Genomic DNA, 20,476 nt, shown 5'->3' with positions numbered 1-20,476 from the left:
ACTTGATAAATGACCAAATATACATTTGCTAGTTTTCTTTAATAATGTGAGAGGTGCTGAGTGGAACATTGAAAAGACTTTTATACTACTAGCTTTGCATCAGTATTAGAAACTCAATATAAATAGGTTTCCATAAAGTATGACCCAATGCCTGATACATAGTGGATGCTCAGGAAATGCTGAAATGAGCAAATGAATGTACAAGCAGCCCATTTTCCCCCAAAATAATGGAATTACTTCTTGAAAATTTGATCCTGTTTTCAATATCTGAGAGTTATCTGGTTTATTGACTACTGTCTTTACTATCTCTGCTTCTCATGCTGGTATTTCTGAGTTATCTCCCTGGTAATTTAGCCATTCTAGCAAGAGCGGAAGACAAGTTAAACATAAAATTAAGCCTTCACTTTTTTCTTACTTGTTAGTACTACTTAGTTATTTATTAGAATAAGTAATATTAGCTTTAAAAAAGTTCCTTTGGAGATTATTTGGGTTCATTATTCCAAGTGGCCTTACAGTCTTCTAAATGTACATATTTTTAAGACTTTATTAGGTAATATAGAATATAAGTGTACAGCAAGTTAGATACTATTTTTATACTCTTGAAAATTGACAGGAATTTCCAGTTCTTTATTATTGCATCTTAACCAGGTTTATTATGATAGTTCCCAGAATATTGAATACATTGCATTACATTTTCTGGTAATTCCAGTGCTCTTTTAACTTGGTTTTTGATGACTGTCTTGCTGATTATACCAAACTGAGTGGCTGTAGATCACTAAGCTACCTGACCGTATTTGTGTTCACACAGATGCGGCTTCCACATGGGAAAATGGACAGAAAAGCAGAGTAGTGTTTGCAGGTAGATACTAAGAGTAAGTTCCACTTCTCTCCTGGTTCTGATGCCATGATTTCACAAACTCTAGCTTGTGAAATATTTCTATACTGCTTCTGTTCACCTCATGAGGATATTGTAAGACTGAATTAGATAACTATTTTGAGTAACAAGATACTGATAAAAAAAAAAAAGGTACTGTAAAACCACCTGGGTTTAGGAAGATGATGAATTCAGCTGTAGCCATGCTCAGGTTGACTGTCTGGAAGGACACTTTGTTGATGGCGCAGAAACATGAAAATTGAGACTGAGCTCAGGGCTCCAGAACCGTATTTTTAGTGGTTAGTCTAGAAGTGATCAGCCAAGCCTAAAGAGTCTTCCCTCCACCCCCAACCCACAAGCAGACCTACCAGGAAAACCACAGACAAACCTAGGAATTCCTGGAGCTCAGGAGTCAACAATCAGAAAATTGGACTCTAGTCCTGTGACCAGGGCTTCCTGAGGCCCAGGTCTTCCCTCCTGTACCATGCTGCTAGCTGGTGCTTTCGATGAATGAGGTGAACGGTGTCTCTACTGTACTCATGTAGCTTCTGTTTGAGATGAGAGGGGTGAGACAGACTGATAGGGCAGTGGTAGGTGTCAAGATGGAAAAGAAAGCAGAGCGGGTGAGCGGAAAAGGAATGAGGGCCACAGGGGACTGTAAGGGGTTGGCCGGTGTCAGGGGGTCAAGGTCGAAAAGGACTCTCAGGTAAGTGACTCAGCAGTAGGAGGCAAGGGACACAGAGCTGGAAAGGGAGCATGCCAGGTCCTGGGGCAGCAAGCGCAGGGAGAGGGCGAGTACCGGTTCGTACAGGCGCAGGGCAAGGGGGCACCAAAGGTGGCTGTGGCCCCCTCTCTGCCAGCCTGAACTCCTGTGGGGAAGACCTGACATATCAAGAGGCACTTCCTTCTACTCAGTGTGCACAGTCCTCATTGTGAAACATTAAGTAAAACATTTGGAAAATAGTAAATCCGAACTTTTTTTTCTCAAACCTATACTGTGAAATATACATTTTAAAGTGGCTGTTTAGTAGGAAGAAAGTACTTTTGAGTTGGCTGACAGCGAATGCGTGTTTCTTTTAGGATCGTGCTGCTTTGGTTGCATGCCAGGGTGGAAAGAACTCTGCCCTGAAGAGCCAGCAGGCCCATTAGCAAGGCTATGGGCAGGTTGCGTCCGCAGAGCCGCCAGCCCTGTCTGCGTGGTGCAGCTCTTGAAGTTAAATGATCTTCCTCCCTCAGGGAAGCTGCTGTGTTTCTGCTGGAGGAGATGAAGAAGGGCCAGGAGGGAGTAGCTCCTGCTTTTACTTTTTTATATATTGGTGTTATTATTGAGTTTATTTAGTTAAAAAAGGCCAAGATAAGGAATTTGGAAAACCACTCAACTAAATGGTCTTCAGAGTTCTCATTTCTAGAGTTCTGTGAAGCTCTTGTTTTTATTAGTCCTCAAGTATATGCTGCCACCACATAATTTAGCCGCAAAAATATCTAGATACATGTGTTTTCTAGACAGAAGTGCCTCTTGACTACTCTTGTTTGGTACAAGGGCTTCCTTAGTGATAGAGTGTCTACTGTATTTAATACTGTTTGTTTTGTGATTAGTTCTGAAATATGATCAAGGACTGACATAGTCATCTCTTCAAGATTTATTCTTATGTCTTAAAACCTTATGAATCAGAATATTGTAAAACCGTGAAGAGAATAGGAAAGGACTGTGAGAGGAGAACTTTTCCCTATTCCTTCTGACTAAAATGCTTCTGTGAAATGTTGCCAAGAAGTTCCTGTAGATGTAATTTCATCTTGTATACTTTTAGGGTGGACGGGCCAGCCAACTTCTGGTTAGAATATTTTATTTTTGACTAGGAATGATAAATCAGAAGTGCTTAATAAAAGAACTGCTAAGTGTTTTCTAAAAGCACCGTAGTTAGTTTGTGGCCATTCTTCAGGGTTGTTGTGCTCACTGTAAAGGACAGTCTTGTGAGTTACTGCCCCAGCTTTTCCCTCACGAGCAACAGCATGGAGTTACAGAAAGTCAGGGTGGCATACGGGTAAGTGATTGCCTGGGGCAGCAGAAAGCCTGTTCCATCCAACCATAGACTGTTTTGTTCTTCCTTTTGCTTTTACTGAGGGGACATGCCCATCACTTGAGTGTTTTCATATTCTGTACATTTATCATCCATATATTTTGCAGGGGTGCAGACATACTGATCCATAAATGATTGGTATCACATCCTGAACCAGCATACATGAATTCAAGGAGAGAAACCTGTATGTTTCTCAGCATTTCTTTCTATGTGGCTGACCACTGTGAAGATATGAAGATGAACTTTATGCTGTGAATGGAGTGGCTTCGCTGTGATGTAATTTCAGTAGCTGCTCGTGGCAGCTGTTAGTCGAAAGTAAATTGGAAGCCAGCTGGTTTAGATATCACAGTGGTGAGGAGCAACAGCGTACTGTGAAGCTGGGACTCAGTTATGGCAACATGAGTCTCTCCCACCTAAGTCTGTCAGATGGGTTTCATCTGACACGTTCCCAGCTCCAATCCCTGTTTAACTTGCTCCATTTGAAAAACTACTTTCTTTGAGTAAGGAATTTGGGGCCTTGACAGAGGAACAGACTCTTGGATTCTTTGGTTAGTTTAGTATTTTCAGTTCTTTCTTGCCCATCAGATTACTGAAGTAAACGTTGATGTTCTTGTGCTGTGCAAACTATTGTTTCTCTCACAGATATCAGAAGAGCACAGGCAATATTTGTATTAAGCAATTGATAGGAGAGTGGTGTTGGGGTCCTTGGGGGCCATAGAACTTGAATGTGGACTACTACGAGGGAAAGCTCTCTAAATCTGTGTTGCCAGTTGGCTGCAGGGTAATGTAAGCACAGTGTTCCCCGTGGTGAGCTTCTCTACAACAGGGTGGCTGCTGCCTTTCTCCTGTGGGTACAGCCATTGTTCCCACCCTTAGACATTTCATATACATCCTTGAAAACAGAAATGAAGGCTCCAGGGAGAAGTTAGAAACCCCTGTATGACCTAGGCAATTCTTAATTCCCACTGATATTTTTGCATGTGGTTTTTAATAGTATTTAATTGATATATAGGTGGAAAATTGATACTGAGAGATCCAGCTGCTTTCAGAGGTGTAGTAGTGACTCAAAGAGGAGAGAATTGTTAGGCTTTGAAACGAGCAGATTGCCTCCTCAGTGTCTCCTTACCCCATCAGGGCGGCAGCTTGCTCCATCTTTACAAATGTTAAATTAAATGTCTTATCTTTCATGATACCTCTGATATTTAAAATTATATATGCTGCTGTAATTCTTATGAGTTATGAGGTTACGTACTTCGATGTGGACAGATGGTACTTTTGACACAGCCTTTATAATCCTTAGGCTGATTGGACATTGTACTCACACTGTTACCTTAATTGTAGAGAGATTCTGGGTGGCTGTGGAAAGTCATCTAACGTGTTCTATTTATTTGCTCTGCCAGAGTTCTAAATATTTATCAGTCATTACTTATTTATACTCCGTAATGCCATACTTCGGTGGTGAATGCCCCACGTTTCAGAGGGCATCAGGTAGGTTCTCTGCAGTATTTAAGAGAAATGTGACCATACCCTTTCAACCTGTCAGTGAACTTCAAATCACACTTAATGATCTTCAGATTAATAGAGGCAAGTCTCCTCCACATCCCCCAAATTAAAATGACACAAAATATATCTAGAGATAATATTTAAACTCAAAATACTAATTTTTTTGTGATTTGGTTATGTCACATTAATTCAGATTCTGAATTTGTAATTAGTGCAGTTTGATGGTTATCTTTGCATACTGAATAAATGAAGAAGTAAGCAAAATTTTTTAAAGTAACAAAATTGATAGAAACAGTTCATGTTTGAGGTATTCCACCATGCTGTTTTAGAATCAGTAAGTGCTGCTTTTGATCGATCCATTAAGTCAGTGCACAGATACCTATATTTTTATTAGCAGCAGTAAAAAAACATCTTTAAAACGTGGAATAATCTACTCTTCATTTTCCTGACCATTTAATCTGAACAGGTGACATTTCAATATATTGAGAGATAATCAAGACTTTGATAACAACTTTCTAGATTATTGTGGGAATCATAGCTCTGACTTACTAAGATCTCGTTAAGAATACACTTCCGTTGTACACTAGATCTGTAGCTGAGAATTTAGAAATACCAGCCTGACCACATTGTGACGTAAGTTGTATTATCTCCTGCTAATGGAATGTTACTTCTCTGACTTGTGGTTATTTTCCTAAGTTCTTCCTTTAAGAATGTCAAAACCTTCACCTATGAAGAAACAAGTTACCTAATTAGGAAGATTGAAAATGAAAACTGATTCTTTCTGACATTTTTAGTGCCAACTGTGGAACAAAAGACTTCTTTGGGGAAGCAGCTTATTCAGTGGCTTTGTGCCTTTGAACAGGAGCCATCTAATGTATTACTCAGTTTTCAGTAAGGGCAGCAGTATAGGGCCAGTTTCTGTTTTCAGCTCCAGCAAAACCAGTTCTGTCAGCAGGCATAGTATGAAATGTCCCAGCACATGTGTTAGACACCAAAGAAAATACAGACCTATAAGATGTGTATCCTGGTTTCAATAAGTCTAAGTCTAAATAGATGAGGAAATTTTTTAAAGAGCAGACACAAGGGGGTAAAAATGAGTATTTTGTGTTGTTAAGACTTCAACTAGATTAGCTGAACTAAAAGGAGTCATCCTTCCCCCTTCCCCCTCAAAAAAAAAGGCAATTCCAAACACACTGAGGAAGGCCTTCTTAAGGATGAGGCCCTTACAGAGTATGTATGAGTAGAAGGAAGAAGTGGTTTGGTGATGTAGGAGGCCGTTGGGCTTGGTGGGCTTGGTTTTATGCCTAATTGTAGAGGTGGGAATGATAGGAGGTGCAGGGCTGCAGCTTGGGGCAGGGAAGGGGACTGATTGCAGGTCCCCAACTTCAAGCAGCTGATGGAAGGCCTGGAAATAGCACCGTACTCAAGGGCCATGTTGAGAGGCAATTGCTGTTGGCAAGAATGCCTGCAGCTTGGGGACAGGCAAACACAGGCCCCTTGCCTTCCAGATCTCCACCTGACTCTGGCTTCTGGTTTCTTTAGTGATCTAGTGCAGTAACAGGCTACCTCCACTGCTCTCCTGCCATTCCTCATCCTTCATTCTTCAAGGAGCAGCTCAATTCCTCTTGTTTCAGAAGAGCACAGAATGGTCAGGGAAAAGTGTGAGCCTGGGTGAGTTGAGGGAGGAGCCCTGAGAGAAATGTAGGGGAGAGGGACCATGCAAGATCCGTAAACCCCATGTTAGAGCCCTCTGTTGTGTTACCAGTCCTCACAGAACCTCTCTCAAACCCTTTAGGGTGATGGTTTTTGTTTTCCATGCAAACTGTATTATGTAGATCAAAAGTGTACTCTTTGGTTAATTTGGTAATGCACAATTTTACTTGAATGCTAAAACTTACAGTACTTCAAAACAAATACTCTCACCTTTGGAAGAAATGAGTAAATTGGAGAATTTGCTGTAACTTTGAAAAACAATGTATTATTTATCAGATGAATAACATTTGCTCAGTTAACTATGTCACCTGACTGAATTTCCTTCCAGAAAGCAGTGACAATTATTTTTATGAGAGGGACAGACAGACACACCAAGACCAGTTAGGAAGACATTTGCACAGTGAAACATTTCTGTTACACAGTTTTCTTTCTGTTCAAGCTTTCATGCAGAAACATTTATTTACCTTTCCCCTGACTGTGGTATGCCAGTTAATTTTTACACATTAAATAGGAACATAACGTAAATACAAGCTTCATAATAAATATCCATTCTGAATCAGTCCCATTGGGTCTTCAAAAAAAAATTCTGACTAAAGCTTATTTAGTCATAAAAATGGGTGGTATTAAAGCAAATAGAAATTAGATGGTGTGAATTATATCTTAATTTTTTTTAATATGATACACCTTGTCTAAAGAGACATATTTCTCATTGCTCACTGCAAATTTGAAGACAATTCTATATTACTATATATGTATTTATAGGTATCTGTGCTTTGGGGTAACCAGACTAGAAACACATGAATTACTGTGAATTTTAGTGAGGACTTCATTTTAAAAAGCACAAAATAGAGATACAGTGCTTTCTGGATATTATGTGCAGAATACTGAGCTATCTTATTCTGGTTCTTGGTTTTGAAATGGTACACTTTAGATAATGAGATGCTCTGGTTTTTTACAGCATAATTTTTAAACAGATTCTTAAACACAAGAGATATCCCCGAATTAAGGCATGGTTCTGCAAAAGTTGTTTAAACTAGTGGATATGGAAAGAAGAGAGTGTAGTCACCACGTATATGGCGGCAGCGCAGTGAGCAAACACAGCAAGCATGGAGCCGTGGTACAGGTTTGTGCGATGGTTGGCATGTAAAACCTCTATTGGCAGCTCTCTGTGGCTGTTTTCATTCTGTCCTAGAGTGACGGATAGGTGTGTGTTGCTCATGGTGAGTGACTTTTTATTTATGTAGAGTTTGTGTTAATCCTTTTAAAATTCTGAATTAGAATGAGTGACTGCTCAGCTAGATTGTTATCCCATAAGAGATTGTTAGCAACTAGTGTAGAGACAAGGCCTCCCCAAAACCACATCACAGAGCCCTGCAGTCACAGCATCCTGAGCCTCCTCAGTATTGCAGTGCTCAGATCTAGGGTGAGAGGGCTAATTTAATAAGTCATAATTACCAGAACGTCCGTGTTTGCCCAACAGGCTTCTTCCTGCCAGCATCAGGGTACATAAGGAACTGTCACAGTGCTGAACCTAGAATCCTATCAAAGGTAAAGATAAAGTTTCTAGAGAGGTTTCATTTAAGGACCATTATCTGTCCCTGATAATAAGAGATCTTGCAGAGAAGATCTCACTTTTTGACTTCCTGAGACAGGACCAGAATCTAAGTTGTCCTTTCCTGCTTCTTACTGACTGTTCGTTCCTTCTCCAATTCTGATGGTACTTACACATAATGGATCGTAACCACAGTGTGATTCTAGTCTGGATGTTAGTCTTTTTCTTGATTATTTTATAAAGTTCTTTAGGAGAAATACATTTACTGATTCTTAGTTTATTTCTAACCACATTTAGTCTTATTGTTTTGAGTTTTTTCTAAAATGGAATTTTTTGGAAACAAAAAATTTCTGCGGAAGCCCTGTGTTCTCTTTCTGTGGGGTCTGCAGAGCAGATCCTGTTGCATCTGGATGCACCCTGTGAGGGTTTTGAAGCAGCTTTCCTAGGACTGTGGTCAGTGCTGTATTCTTAGGGACTCGGCATGTGAAGGAGAAAAGAGGAATTGTTTTCTCTTACAGGTTTTCCATGATGTGTTCTTTCTGAGGTCTTATTAAGTGAATTTGTTCTTTTCCTTAACAGTTGCTCTCAGGCTCTTCACTGGGCCGTTCAAGCACTTCAGCACTATTCCTGGCCGACGTCCCCCAGCCTGGACCGTCTCCCCTCCTCCCCATCAGGGTTCTCTAACTCCCGGCCATGTTCCCACCTTCACGGGCCAGTGGTACTGGACTCAACTGGACTCTTGCAGTGCCTCAATTTTCACCATCGTATTACACAATCCATCTCTTTTTCCTGTCCTCATGCTTTCTTCATTTTCTCATCTCCAGAATTTTCTCCCTCTTGACTCCTCCCATCTCATGTTTGAAAAGTTGGGGCATCCTCTGAGCACAATACGTTGTGCTCTTTTATACCTGTCTGTCTCTGTAGGAACTCTCACCTTTCCCGAGGACCGTCCTGGCTGTGGTATGCTTTACGCATCTTTACCGTTGCATTTGCCACACTGTTTATTCCTTTCTTGCCTGCTGCACTGTGAGCTCCTTCAACATTTGGATGGTTCTGAAACCGAACACTCCCTGACGTTTAAATGTTGTTTCAGTGCAAACCACAGATACATTGTCATTCTTTCCCTCAGTTTGTTTCATTCTTCCACTGAACAAACTCTGTTGAACCCCTACTATGTTTCAGGTACTTTTATTGGTGCGGAGAATACAGTGGTGATCCAGAAGAAAACAGTTCCTGCTTTCACTGAACCTAGAGTGTCTGGTTGCCGAATAGAGACAGTGAGCAGGAAATTACAGCATGGTCCTCTGTAACCAACAAAACTTCAGGAGCTTTGTAATAGTTGAAGGGGGTGGGGGTGCTGATGGTGTGTGTGTGTGTGTGTGTGTGTGTGTGTGTGTGTGGTGTGTGTGTAGCTTTTTGGAGATGTTAAGTGGGAAAATGGGAACAAAATATTGTATTAAACATACAGAATCTAAACTGAATAAGAAACTGAAAGATGACCATCATTTCTCTAACTTTGACTTGTTGAAGACAGGGACAGAAGGACAGGATTGTTATTGCAGTTGTTAATGTTCTGTACTGTATTTTTATGCCTTTTAAAATCTAGAGTTTTCTTTTTTACTCTAAAGAGCTACTTACAGAATTGGAGATCAATGCATCATTGCTTAAATTAGCATTATTAAAAGTGATTTAAAGCATATATATAAAACCAGTGTTTTTCATGATACTCCAGTTCACAACTGTCAGCTTTCCTTTTTCACATGTGCTTCCAGTAAAGTACCTTATAGATTCACATCTGTCCTAACCAGGACATGTTTTAGGCAAATCATTATATACCCCAGATGAGGAGTTGATTTCCCCAACCAAAGTAACAATATGTACCATACACCTCATCTACTTCTACATGAATGTTCTTCATGAGACAAGCATAAAAAAATAGAATTAAAATTCTCACTGGCCTGGAGCAGGCTGGGTTCTTTTTCTGGAAAATCATTTATTCCTTCATTTACAAGTTAAGTTTTCCAATAAATTGATACCCAACTGTCTTGGCAATGGGTTTCAGCCCCGGGCAAGTTCACTGTGGCTTCAATGAGACCAAAGAAATGACAATGGAATGTTCTTGGGGTGAAAGGGTTATACCTAACTTTATTCCCACAGTGGCAAGTCACTCACTAGAATCCCATCCACTCAGAGCGAGTCTGCACGCAGCAAGCCGGTCTCTGCCTCTGGGCCTCTCTACCCCCGCAGCCATCTCAGTCTCTGTCCTCAGTGCTGCCACCACTCCAGTCTCATTTCTGGTCTCCAGCAGCTGTGCCACTGTGTAGCCCAGAGCACACTGGGTGGAGCTCTTTATATAGAGTCAATGAGATGTTGCCCACACATGTGTAGTGGGCTAGCCAACCAGGGCCAGGTGAGAATCCTGCCCACAGGAACCTTCACTTTATGCACACCAACTTACAACCAAAACACAATTTTGTTGGCAGGAATTTTTATTAAGAAGAGCATAAGTTTTTCCTGTATCATTTTCTTAAAAGTACTTAATGTTTTTCTCTTAATAGCCTTGACATCATTGGAAAAGCTGAAGAGAGCCGAATTTTAATTGTAAAGAATGGAATAATAACCTCTTTCCAGCTGCATTTGCTCCTTAATAATAATGATTACCAAATTGTAGGACTTCCCAAAGTATGGTCCTCAGAATGTCGTTAGTAGGTGGCCCTCAAAAAAGAGTGGGGGCCAAATAAGTGTGAGATAATCAAGTTCGATGAGATTAAACGGGTTCATTTACTTTAGGATTTCTCAAGGTTTTTAAAATGCTCTACACCACTGCTTCTCGACTTCAAGGAGTGTACAAAACACTGGGGGTGGTACATAAGATCAAGATCCGATTGGAGATTTTGATTGAGTAGCTGTGGTGCAGGGTCTGAAATTCCACGTTTCTTCAACCTCTGAAGTGCTGCCAGGATGGCTGGTCCACAGACCACATTTTAAATAACAAGGGTTTCAGGAATCTTCAAGAGGAAGCTTGCTCTGCGGTATTTCCCAGACTTACTAACCATAGGTTAGTTTTTGTTTTTGACATACTAAAAATAGCCCATGGAGCAAACTCTGAGAATTTTAAATTGAATCGTTCAAATTATGAATTAATTTATAGCTTAAATAGAAATCTAATTCAGAACTTGTAGATTATTATCCATTAGACAGCCTGTAAATCCCAAGACACTGAAAAATCACTTTGGTAATAAGTATAAAAAGAAAAATTAAATCATGAATTAAAAAGACAACCACTGCATATGATAGCAGGTTGTTACTAGATTGTATACTTTATATTTTTAATAGACCTTATAAACATTTCTTAATGCCCAAGTTCTTAATTAAACAATTTTACTTCATTGTTATTGCCTCTAGTAATTCACTTATAAATTACCATATTTCTAAATCCCCATGTGTTGTGCCAGTGATTTCATTAGTCTTTCATCTTTGTTAATGCTTTGTTTCATTTGATATGAAAAACTAATGATAAAAACAAATCTTTTCTTTAAACAGCTTGAGGTTTGATATGGCTCACTATATACTTAACTGTGAATGGTACAAAACAGTCCAGAGAAGTTTCTGAGAAATCTATTTATTAAAGCAAATTTTTAAATATAAAAGCTTACTAAAATTAATTAATACAATATAGGTGGGCTTCCCCCACCTGGGTCCTTCTCCTTCACCTGGAATAGTGTCCCCCAGTTAAACATGCCAATTGAAAACCTTTCTTTGAGTACCTGTCTTCTTTATTTGAACTCTTAGTGCCTCTTTTATCTCCAGCTGCATTTTATTGTGGTTGTTTGTCTTGTCTTTGCTTTTAGACTGTAAATTGGATTGGAGGTCAGGGTTTTATTCATCTTTATACTTTCAATAATACCTAGTTTATAGGGAGGTACAAAGCAAGTGGGAAGAGCAATAATGCAGTAAATAAATTATATCTTTATGAGGTAATTCAGCATTTAAAATTAGTTTTTTAATCTTATGATACTTAAAAATAATGTAAGTTAATTTTTTTTCCTTATCCTCATTTCCTGTCTTAATGGTTGTATGAGTATTATTATATATTGTGTAACAAGTCATCCTAAATCTCATCCCAAGCAATGATTTTAAAATTTGTCACATTCTAGGTTGGCAAGGAGGCGCTTCTGCTGGTCGTGCCTGGGCTCACTAGGTGGCTGCGGTCGGCTGGCAGCTTGGTCAGGGCAGGACTTTCTATGACAGTCGCCTCACATGTTCTGAGGTCTTGGCTGCAGTGGCAGGGATCTCTGGGTCTCTGTCTCCGTGGCATCTTTAATCCCGAGCTCTTTGACAGCACAGTGATCTCACAGGTCCGAATGATGACACTGCAAAACCTTTTAAGTTTTAGCCTCAGATGTTACACAAGATCTCATCTGCCACATTGTGTGAGTCGCACGCGGCCGGGGAGCCCCATGCTGAAGGGGTGAGCAGCGGGCTCTCCTCTTCCCGGACAAGCAGCAAAAGCCCAGTCACCTGGGGTTCCTCCGCACGTGTTTCTCCCCGCTAAACTGAATCAGAACATTAGTGTAGCTGTCCTTTCTTCAGCTCCTCGTCCCTCTCCTGTTGATATCATCTGGAGTTTATTTACACCTAATCTTAAATTTCCTGAATTATTTGCATGGCACTGTTCCTGTGTCAGAGTCCTTCCTCGATCGTGTTTGTTACTTGGCCGCAGAGCTTCCTTTAAAGATAGCTGAAGCCATACTCTCTTGAGTCCTGGTATATCCCAAAATGCCCTTATTTTGCCTTTGTATTTGAATCATAATTTTTGGTCAGTATTGGAAATCATTGCTATGTCTACTATAGTTGATAAGAGGTCTGATATGAAACTGATTCTCATTCTTTTGAGAGCAGTTTATTTTTCCTCCATAGTAACATTTATTATATTTTCTTTATTCTGGGAACCTAGACATTTCAATGGATTTGGGTCTAGATATAATTTATTTGTTTCATTCATTTTCTTCACTTACTGGCTCATTTCAAATCATTAGTTTTCAGCCCTGAGAAGTTTTCATTGTTTATCTCTTGGTATTTATTCTCATTTTTTCTTTCTTAGTACTGTTAGTAAATAAACACTCCTGGGTCTTGTCTCCAGACCTCTTTTATCTTCTTCATCCCGTTTTCCTTTTTTTTAGTTCCTGAGAGAATTATTTAGAGCCCTCTTATGATACCCTTAAAAAAAAAAAACACTGCTGTTCATTCCATTGATGGAGACTTTTATTTTTATCCTGTAACTTTTTTTTTTCAAGGTCTCTGGCTGTTTCTTTCGTGCACATAGTTTTCAATTTAAACACGAAGGATATTAATTCTACCTATTCCATTTTGCTTTTTCTGTTTATGGAATTTGCTTCCTTTTGGTCATCAGTAGCTGGCGGAGACCCTGTTCTGTCTGCTAGATCACGGCTTTGCCTGAGGCAACTGCTCCAGCAAGTACAGGAAAGGCGCTGACCGCTTGGCTGCACTTTCTCTCCACTTGGTCATCTGATCTTGACCCAGACCAAGTGCCTGGAGTCTGGCATCCGTGACGCGGAGCCTGCAGCTTCCCCACCAACTGCTGCAAGCTCCAGAGCAGGCCCTTTTCTCTTTGGTGTCAAGGCTTCCTCTGGTTCTTTTGCCAGAGGTCTGTCTGCAACCATTATTTTTCTGACTGATCGGCACACTAATGGCATTTTTAAAATTACTAGACTAACTAGTTTTCTTATCTTAAGAAAGAAAAAAAAAGAGCCTTTTCTGTTATTTCATGGTGGTGTGAGTTTGAAAAGAGCGGCAGTATATGCTCATCTTGCGCCTTGATCCAGGCATCACTCCTCAGTTTTAATTGCATTCTTACCATATTGATTGATTATCCCCATGCTATCTTTTTTACACCCTTTAATATTCTAGGCTCTCCTCCTTTCCCTTCATCTGTATGCAATAAAGGGTCCCAAACCCTAGGGAAAGAAATGTGAACCTGTAGCACTTTCCAAAAAGACATTTCTGTTTTTCCTTCTTTGCTGCTCATAACAAATAAGGTGGGGTTTTTTTTGAAAGGTTGAAAATACCAAAGTGCAATCTGTATTTATCCAACATAGGATTTTTAATTTTTAATTAACAGTTTTTTGTTGTTTACATATTGTTGCAGGGACCTTGTTAGCATGCTGCATCACCTCAGGGAATGCCATCACATGGAGCACACGGGAATGGCTGCCTCAAGGTGTGAGCAGTGCTGACCCTGATTTTATGTATTAACCATTTGTTGTGTTTTCAGAGCTCATTATTAAATGGCACAGTGGGTTGAAAGCATTTCTAATGCAATGTAAGCCCCTTTTTATTGAAATGAATTTCTTCAAGGCATTTTATAAGCCATAAACTTACATTTAGTGTAGTTTTATAACCAGAGGTAGTTCAGTTCTCTAAAAATGGATTACCTTTAGTATTTAAGCTATTGAGCACCATACTATTCTATTTATAAATGCTTTAAATTATTTCATTTTATAAATCACATCTAATAAGAATTTATCAAATCAGTTTGTCCTGCTGTATTAATATCTTTCCCTTTCATGAAAAATAATTATAGATGAGTGCATAAAATGTTTATTCAATTAAAAAAACATTAAAAAGCAAATGCATTCAGTAACAACTGCTCATGCCATTCCAGCATCCCAAAAGTCCTTCACGCACCCCTCTGAGATCATGGGCATCCACAATAAATACAGTTTTATCTTATTTTTTAAACTTTACATAAATGGGATTTTACTGCTTTCATTCTTTTGTGAGTTGATTCTTTTATTCAATGTTATGCTTGTGAGAGTCCTTCTTGTTGAATAGAGCTATCATTCGTTTTATTGCTACAAGTGAGTTATGTTCATGAAGATACCACAATATATTTTATCCCTTCCACGATTAATTGTCATGTGGGTTGTTTGCCGTTCATGGATTTCACAGAGTGCCATGACCATATTTACATGTTTCTCCAGGTGTTCATGTGCAAGAATGTCTCTGTATTATCAGTAATGGAATTACTGGGCTATGGAATATATGCACAGTTCAACTAGATAAATGCCAAAATGTTTTCCAGAATTATGGTTCCCATTTACACACTCATCAGCAACCTGTGATGTGTACCATTGTTCTACATCCTTACCAAAATCTGATATTGATAAATGTTTTGCTATTCTGGTGGTTATTAATTGATAACTCATTCTAGTATGAATTCTTATTTTTCTAATTACTGATGAGGTTGAAGTTCTCATTATTAGCCATCTATATTTCCTTTTTTCCAAAAGGCCTATTCATGTTTTATTTTTATATCAGGTTATCTTGTAGTGATCTTCTGATTATAAAAATAAATTTATTAAGTCAAACACTTAACTGCTATGCATAGTTTATTCTCTAGAATTACTATGGTGTTTGACATGTAGCTCCCTTCTAAACAAATTCTTGCCAAGAAATGTAAATTTTTTGGATGAAGTGATTAGAACTTTAGCCTATAACTGACTCTCTAGGCTTCCTAAACAGTTGCAGCTTTTGGTAATGCTTCTTATTTCTGGGATATTTTAAAATTACAACTGTGAAAGTTTATCTAGTATTCCTTTTGGAATTCTAGAAGAGATTCCATATGGTCCTGAAGGTGTTTAACTTCTGAGGCATATTCCTAATTTCCCAGTACTTCATTCTTTTCTTCTATAATATCTGCTTCAGTTTCATTACAAGTAAAGCAAAGTAACTTGGCTTTGCTCTATAGAATACTTTGCTGATTTTACTCATAGACTATTTTGTTCTTCTAATGCTTATCTAACAAACTCTTATTATCCTATATTATTAATACTTGTTTTGAATCAAATTTAAATATTTGTGCTTTTTTTTGTCCTGTATTATTTTTCTTAATTTGTTCTTAGGCATCATTGTTTATCTTATCAGCTTTGAAATAGTTGTCATCCATCATCATGATGTTTTCTGAGTGTACAAAGTAGTCATGGGATGTGTGTTCTATACTCCAGATTACTAATGCAAAGAGGAAAGAAAAATGTAGAACCCAATTTATTTCATTGGATTAAATAAAACAAAACATACTTAATATACTTTGACCAAAAATTGTCAGTAAGGAGGTAGAAATGAGTAAAGAGAAGAAAATCTAGTATCTAGTTGATCTTATGTCCATGTCTGCATATGTTACATCCAAAGCCCCAAGACTGAACAGTCACACTAGAGTGTCTGCAGCCTTGAGCAGAAAATTTTCCTGTTAATTGATATTTCACTGTAAGATTGAAATATACACACATTTATACTAACAGTTTCTCATAAAACTTCTTTGTCTTCAATAAAGATTATAGTGAAAATACATAGCTTTCCAAAAAGTGCTTTTACAAGGCTCAAAAGAATGTAGTTCAACAGAGTGATAAAAAAAAAAAAAAAAAAAAAGACTGGGCAAAGAGGAAATTGAGTAAGTGAAGGCTGGGATAAAATGAACACACACTTGTAAGAGCTGGACACAAAATCATCTCTTAGCTTTGTACAGCTAAGTAGAGAGAGAAGCAGCACTATGATTTCCAGTATCCATCATGTGTTCAGGTGCCTTTTTACAGAGAGGTGTGTGGTGTGATAGACAGCACTCTGAAAACTCCTGAGGAACACTCACATCAACTCAGAATGTAGCAGTTGTCTTATCTTAGTGTCAGCCTCAAGACTGAGAGCTTTGTTTCCTATTTCTAATACATATCCAGTGCAGGACCCTTTTATACCATCCCTGCAGTTTGATCATCTGAGCTGTGATTAAAGACCTCTCATGAGGAGGAATGTGCCACCTTTAGAGGCAATCAGTTCTTGAAATTCCAGTCAGTTCACTGTCCAAAAGGAAAGACCCTCCTGAGCTTGCTCTTGTGGCTTCAGATTTTAATTCAGTTTGAAAGTACCATACCTTAGCCAAATTTGATTCAAAGTATAAAGACAGTAATAATATAGGCTAATAGTCTTATTACAAAACCCTTAGTTTTTGGTTGAGCTCTTGGGAACAAAACCTAAAAAAATCTCACCTTGCCAGTTCATGGCAGACCTTCAGAGGTTTATAGACATCTGGTTATCTGTAGTTCATCTCTTCCTCAGGTCAAATTTTCTCTTCTTGTTCCATTCGTTGTTCTTCCTGTGTCACCCATTAAGGTTTGAGCTCATAAGGAGCAGGTGCTGTCATTCATTTCATGCCCTTCCTGTGTCCAGAAATAATGGCGGAATCCCTTCCCCATCCTACTCATCTGTGTCCATTCCTGTTAAATGTGTTACCAATAACTGGGGGTGGATATGTCCCAGAGAGCCTGAAGGAAAGGCATACACTCACTTGTCCCCCTGTTGATTTCATCTTACATAAGGATATCAATATAGCATAAGATCATCTTGTTTGGGGCAGCCTTGTCTCATTTGTATGGTTCTTTCATTGTGTTCTTGAACCTGAAGTATCTAAATATTTTCCCCAGTGTGCTGCTGAGCTGACTTAAATTCATGACCCTACATTTATCCCAATTTGTTTCTCTCTCTTAAAGGCAGCTGATTACTGCAGTGTAGCAGTGTTTTTCATATTTTCATCTTATCACCTGGTAAATTCAGTATTCTTAGTCACAGAAGAATTTGAGCATGCCTTGTATGTCCCTTACATTATGGCTAATGTTTTTGGTTAGGACTGGGTCACAGTGAGAGCTCTCTGGCATTTCATTAGTAACCTCCATAGGATGGCATGTTTTGTTCAGCAATTTAGAGATCATGAGAGTCAGCAGTTGCCCTTGTGCCAGCCGCATTTTCACGCTGATTACAATATCATGGGAACATCTAACATCACACTTGCCTCACTGGTGTCTGGGCACACTGCATCTCCATGGTTACGCTGCCAAAGACAAAGATTAGACCAGCTGAACATGCCTGTTCTTTGGTGTGCCCCTTTCTGGTTCTCACACATCATCTCTTGGATAAAATCCTTTTAAGAATCTCACCTAAGATTTATGTCTAGCTCCCTAGTTTGTGACATGAAGAGAGTGTTTCCTCTTTCCAAAAACAGCCATGGCATTTTCCTGCTTTCGGTTTTCTGGCACCTCTTCCATTCTCTGTGATTCTCCGGAGAGCCTCCCCAAATGGTTCAGAAACCTATTCCTAGGTTTTCTCGCGTCTGTGGAATACGGTTGCCCACATCAGGCAAAGGTGAGGTCATTAAGGGCAGCCCGAGGCCTCCTTTCTCAGTCTCTTTGCTTGTTTCCTTTGCTGTTGGGAAGAAGTAATCATACCATCCTGTGGCTCTAGTTCTGGTGGGATTCCTATAACTCCTTAAATTGTTAAAAGGACTATAAGAAAATGGACAGAAAACCTTCATAGGTTTATAACCTGCCAGGAAGGTGGCATTCCTGTATTAGGACAGCCTCGTGGTGGTGGTGGTATGTGGGTACTGTCATGCAGATGGCGGGCAGGGAAGTGTCTCATTCCCACTTAGGCCTGGGTCCTGTGGTCATGAGTCTTCAGCCCCCAAGTGATTGCCTGCATTGTCTGTTCATCTTGAAGGAATCAGAAAATAAAATGTCATCGCCGCTTATGAAAAGCTCCTGTCCTGCTGAGGAGTAGTTTCTTTTACAAATATATAAGCTCTTCACAACCTCTGCCTGTCAGCTTTAGTGTTATTTATTCATCACATCTGTCCTGCTTCACTTTGCCTTGATCTGATTCACATTTTGCTGCTTCAGCGAGATGAGGAGCCCCTGATGGGCAGTGATTCTGCCTGAGGCCTGAGTCCCCTGATCGCCCTGCACGTTACATGGGCAAAGTGGCATTCAGACGGTGCCCATCTGATGTCATTGCCCCTAGACAGTCATCAAAGTCCGTACTGTGAAATTTAGTATATACACAGTGACATGATATAGTAATTCAATTCAGTGAGGCCCCTTCTATTTGTCGTAAAATAAAATATTACGGTCCCAGTGACGTTTCTGTTGTCTCCTTTTCTTACATTCTTTGTTCCCTGAATTTTTGCTTCCCTTTTTCTTACACATTGGTATTTCATGATATTATATTCTTGACATTTAAAATTTTTGATTCTTGGTGTTATTTGTTTCACTGTTGCATAGTAACATTTTTGTTCTTTGTGGCCATCTGCTTATTTTAAGATGTGTAGTTTTTCAATGGTATAGCATACTTTCATGTCTTTACTTGCCTTAATTACTAATATAACATCTTTATGTGTGGCATTTTTTCTTCATAGACCTCATATCTTCAATGAGCACTTGGTGAATACAGAGGCACGTTATTTGATCCAGTTGATATTTTAAATGTTTATTTCTTAGCACATCACATGTACTAAAAAATAATGATTGCTGTAAAATCATTCCATTGTGTTATATAAAGAATTAGTAAGCCTATTTTCAGAAGTGAGGAAAGAGGGGCTCAAGGAGGTTGTAATTATTCCAAGGGCACATTAGACCCACTGATCCTCCTCCTCTTTATATTTGAGGAGATCCTCTTTATAGATGAGGGTCCACCTGAGCACTGGCACCATGGAAATGGCAGGTAGAGAATTCACCAGCTAGAGCTGGCATTGGGAAAACGCACAAACCCATCAGACCCATTGTCCATTTCTGTGTATTAATATGGCAGGAATACAGCAACCACTTGCAGAAACCTGGAGCCTAAACCCATTTCACTGGCGTGAAAGTCAGGGGAGTATGGGAATAAGATGGGAGGGAGGCTTGGGTGGTCTGCCATCATCCCCTGTCTTACAGGTGATGATTTTGGAAATAAACAGCAAGCTGATACTAAAATTTGAGGGGATAGAGAAAAAAATTCCCAGATCATACTACAGAACTGAACATTGTGAAAGTTGATAAGAAACTCAAATATAATAGTAGAGTAATTTTTAGGAGAAAACTATGAAGAATGTCAAGAACAGTATCTATGATCTCAGATGTCTGTATACAAATATACACAGTAACACACTCAATAGGTAAGGTCTCATGAGCATCACGGCACTTGATGAGATCTGCCTAATGACTGGAATGAAGAAAGATGGTTAGTCCTTCATTCATATATTCATTTATTCAGCAAACATTAAACAAGTACCTATTATATATGCTTGACACTAGGTTAGTCCCATGGTATTATAGGCTGTGCTCTCAAGGAGACAGAAGGACTGAAATGTAAACAGGTTATAAAATATTTACAGCGTTTTAGTTGGGCATCTCTTCCCGATCTTTTTCAAATTTGTAAAGAAGTCCGTATCAGGTCAGTAAGTCTCATGACAAATAAACCACTCTCAGTGTGTGATACCTTAGGAGAGGCACTCCATCTCCTGCCAAGGCATTCTTCTGTCACAGGCTATGGGCCTAAAAAATAGATTCTCTTTTCCACACCAGCAGCCATTGTCATCTTTGGATAACTAGATTCCCCTGAGGAAACCAAACTAGCTGGAGTTCTCCACCAAGGATATCCTCGTTCCTAGTTACTAATGCCCTGCATTTTTAAAAAACACAATAGGCTTTTGTTGATTTTCAAGCCTTAAGTTTTAAACACCCTTTATTTCTGTTGCATAAGCCTCTTTTCTGACCAATAAGCATTTGCACATAGGTGGATGTACTTGTGCGTGTACTTGTTTGAAAACTGACCCTTACAGCAATTGAGAGTGTTTATTATTATTGGTTTGGTAAGATAATCATTTATACTTATTGGTTATCTGATGAGAAAATTCAGCTATTTAACAGACTTCTA

General features: G+C 39.1%; 1 protein-coding gene across 10 annotated transcripts in view; it reads left to right on the top strand.

Annotated features, from left to right (window-relative positions):
• PKP4 (plakophilin 4) overlaps positions 1-20,476 on the top strand; it is a 217,872-nt gene that overhangs the window by 46,217 nt on the left and 151,179 nt on the right. The window contains exons 2-3 of one of the 10 annotated variants that reach the window (XM_057505550.1): positions 5,998-6,126; positions 13,890-13,961. The exons of 7 other annotated variants lie outside the window; for them this stretch is intronic. The gene's annotated coding sequence lies outside the window, so the exon portion shown is untranslated. The remainder of the gene's footprint in view (positions 1-5,997; positions 6,127-13,889; positions 13,962-20,476) is intronic. 2 more of the 10 variants (XM_057505551.1, XM_057505549.1) reach the window with 2 other exon arrangements.

This window comes from Manis pentadactyla, chromosome 8, assembly GCF_030020395.1.
Source record: "Manis pentadactyla isolate mManPen7 chromosome 8, mManPen7.hap1, whole genome shotgun sequence".
NCBI lineage: Eukaryota > Metazoa > Chordata > Mammalia > Pholidota > Manidae > Manis > Manis pentadactyla.
Note: the sequence above shows the minus strand (reverse complement) of the source record. Positions and strands in the feature narration are given on the sequence as shown.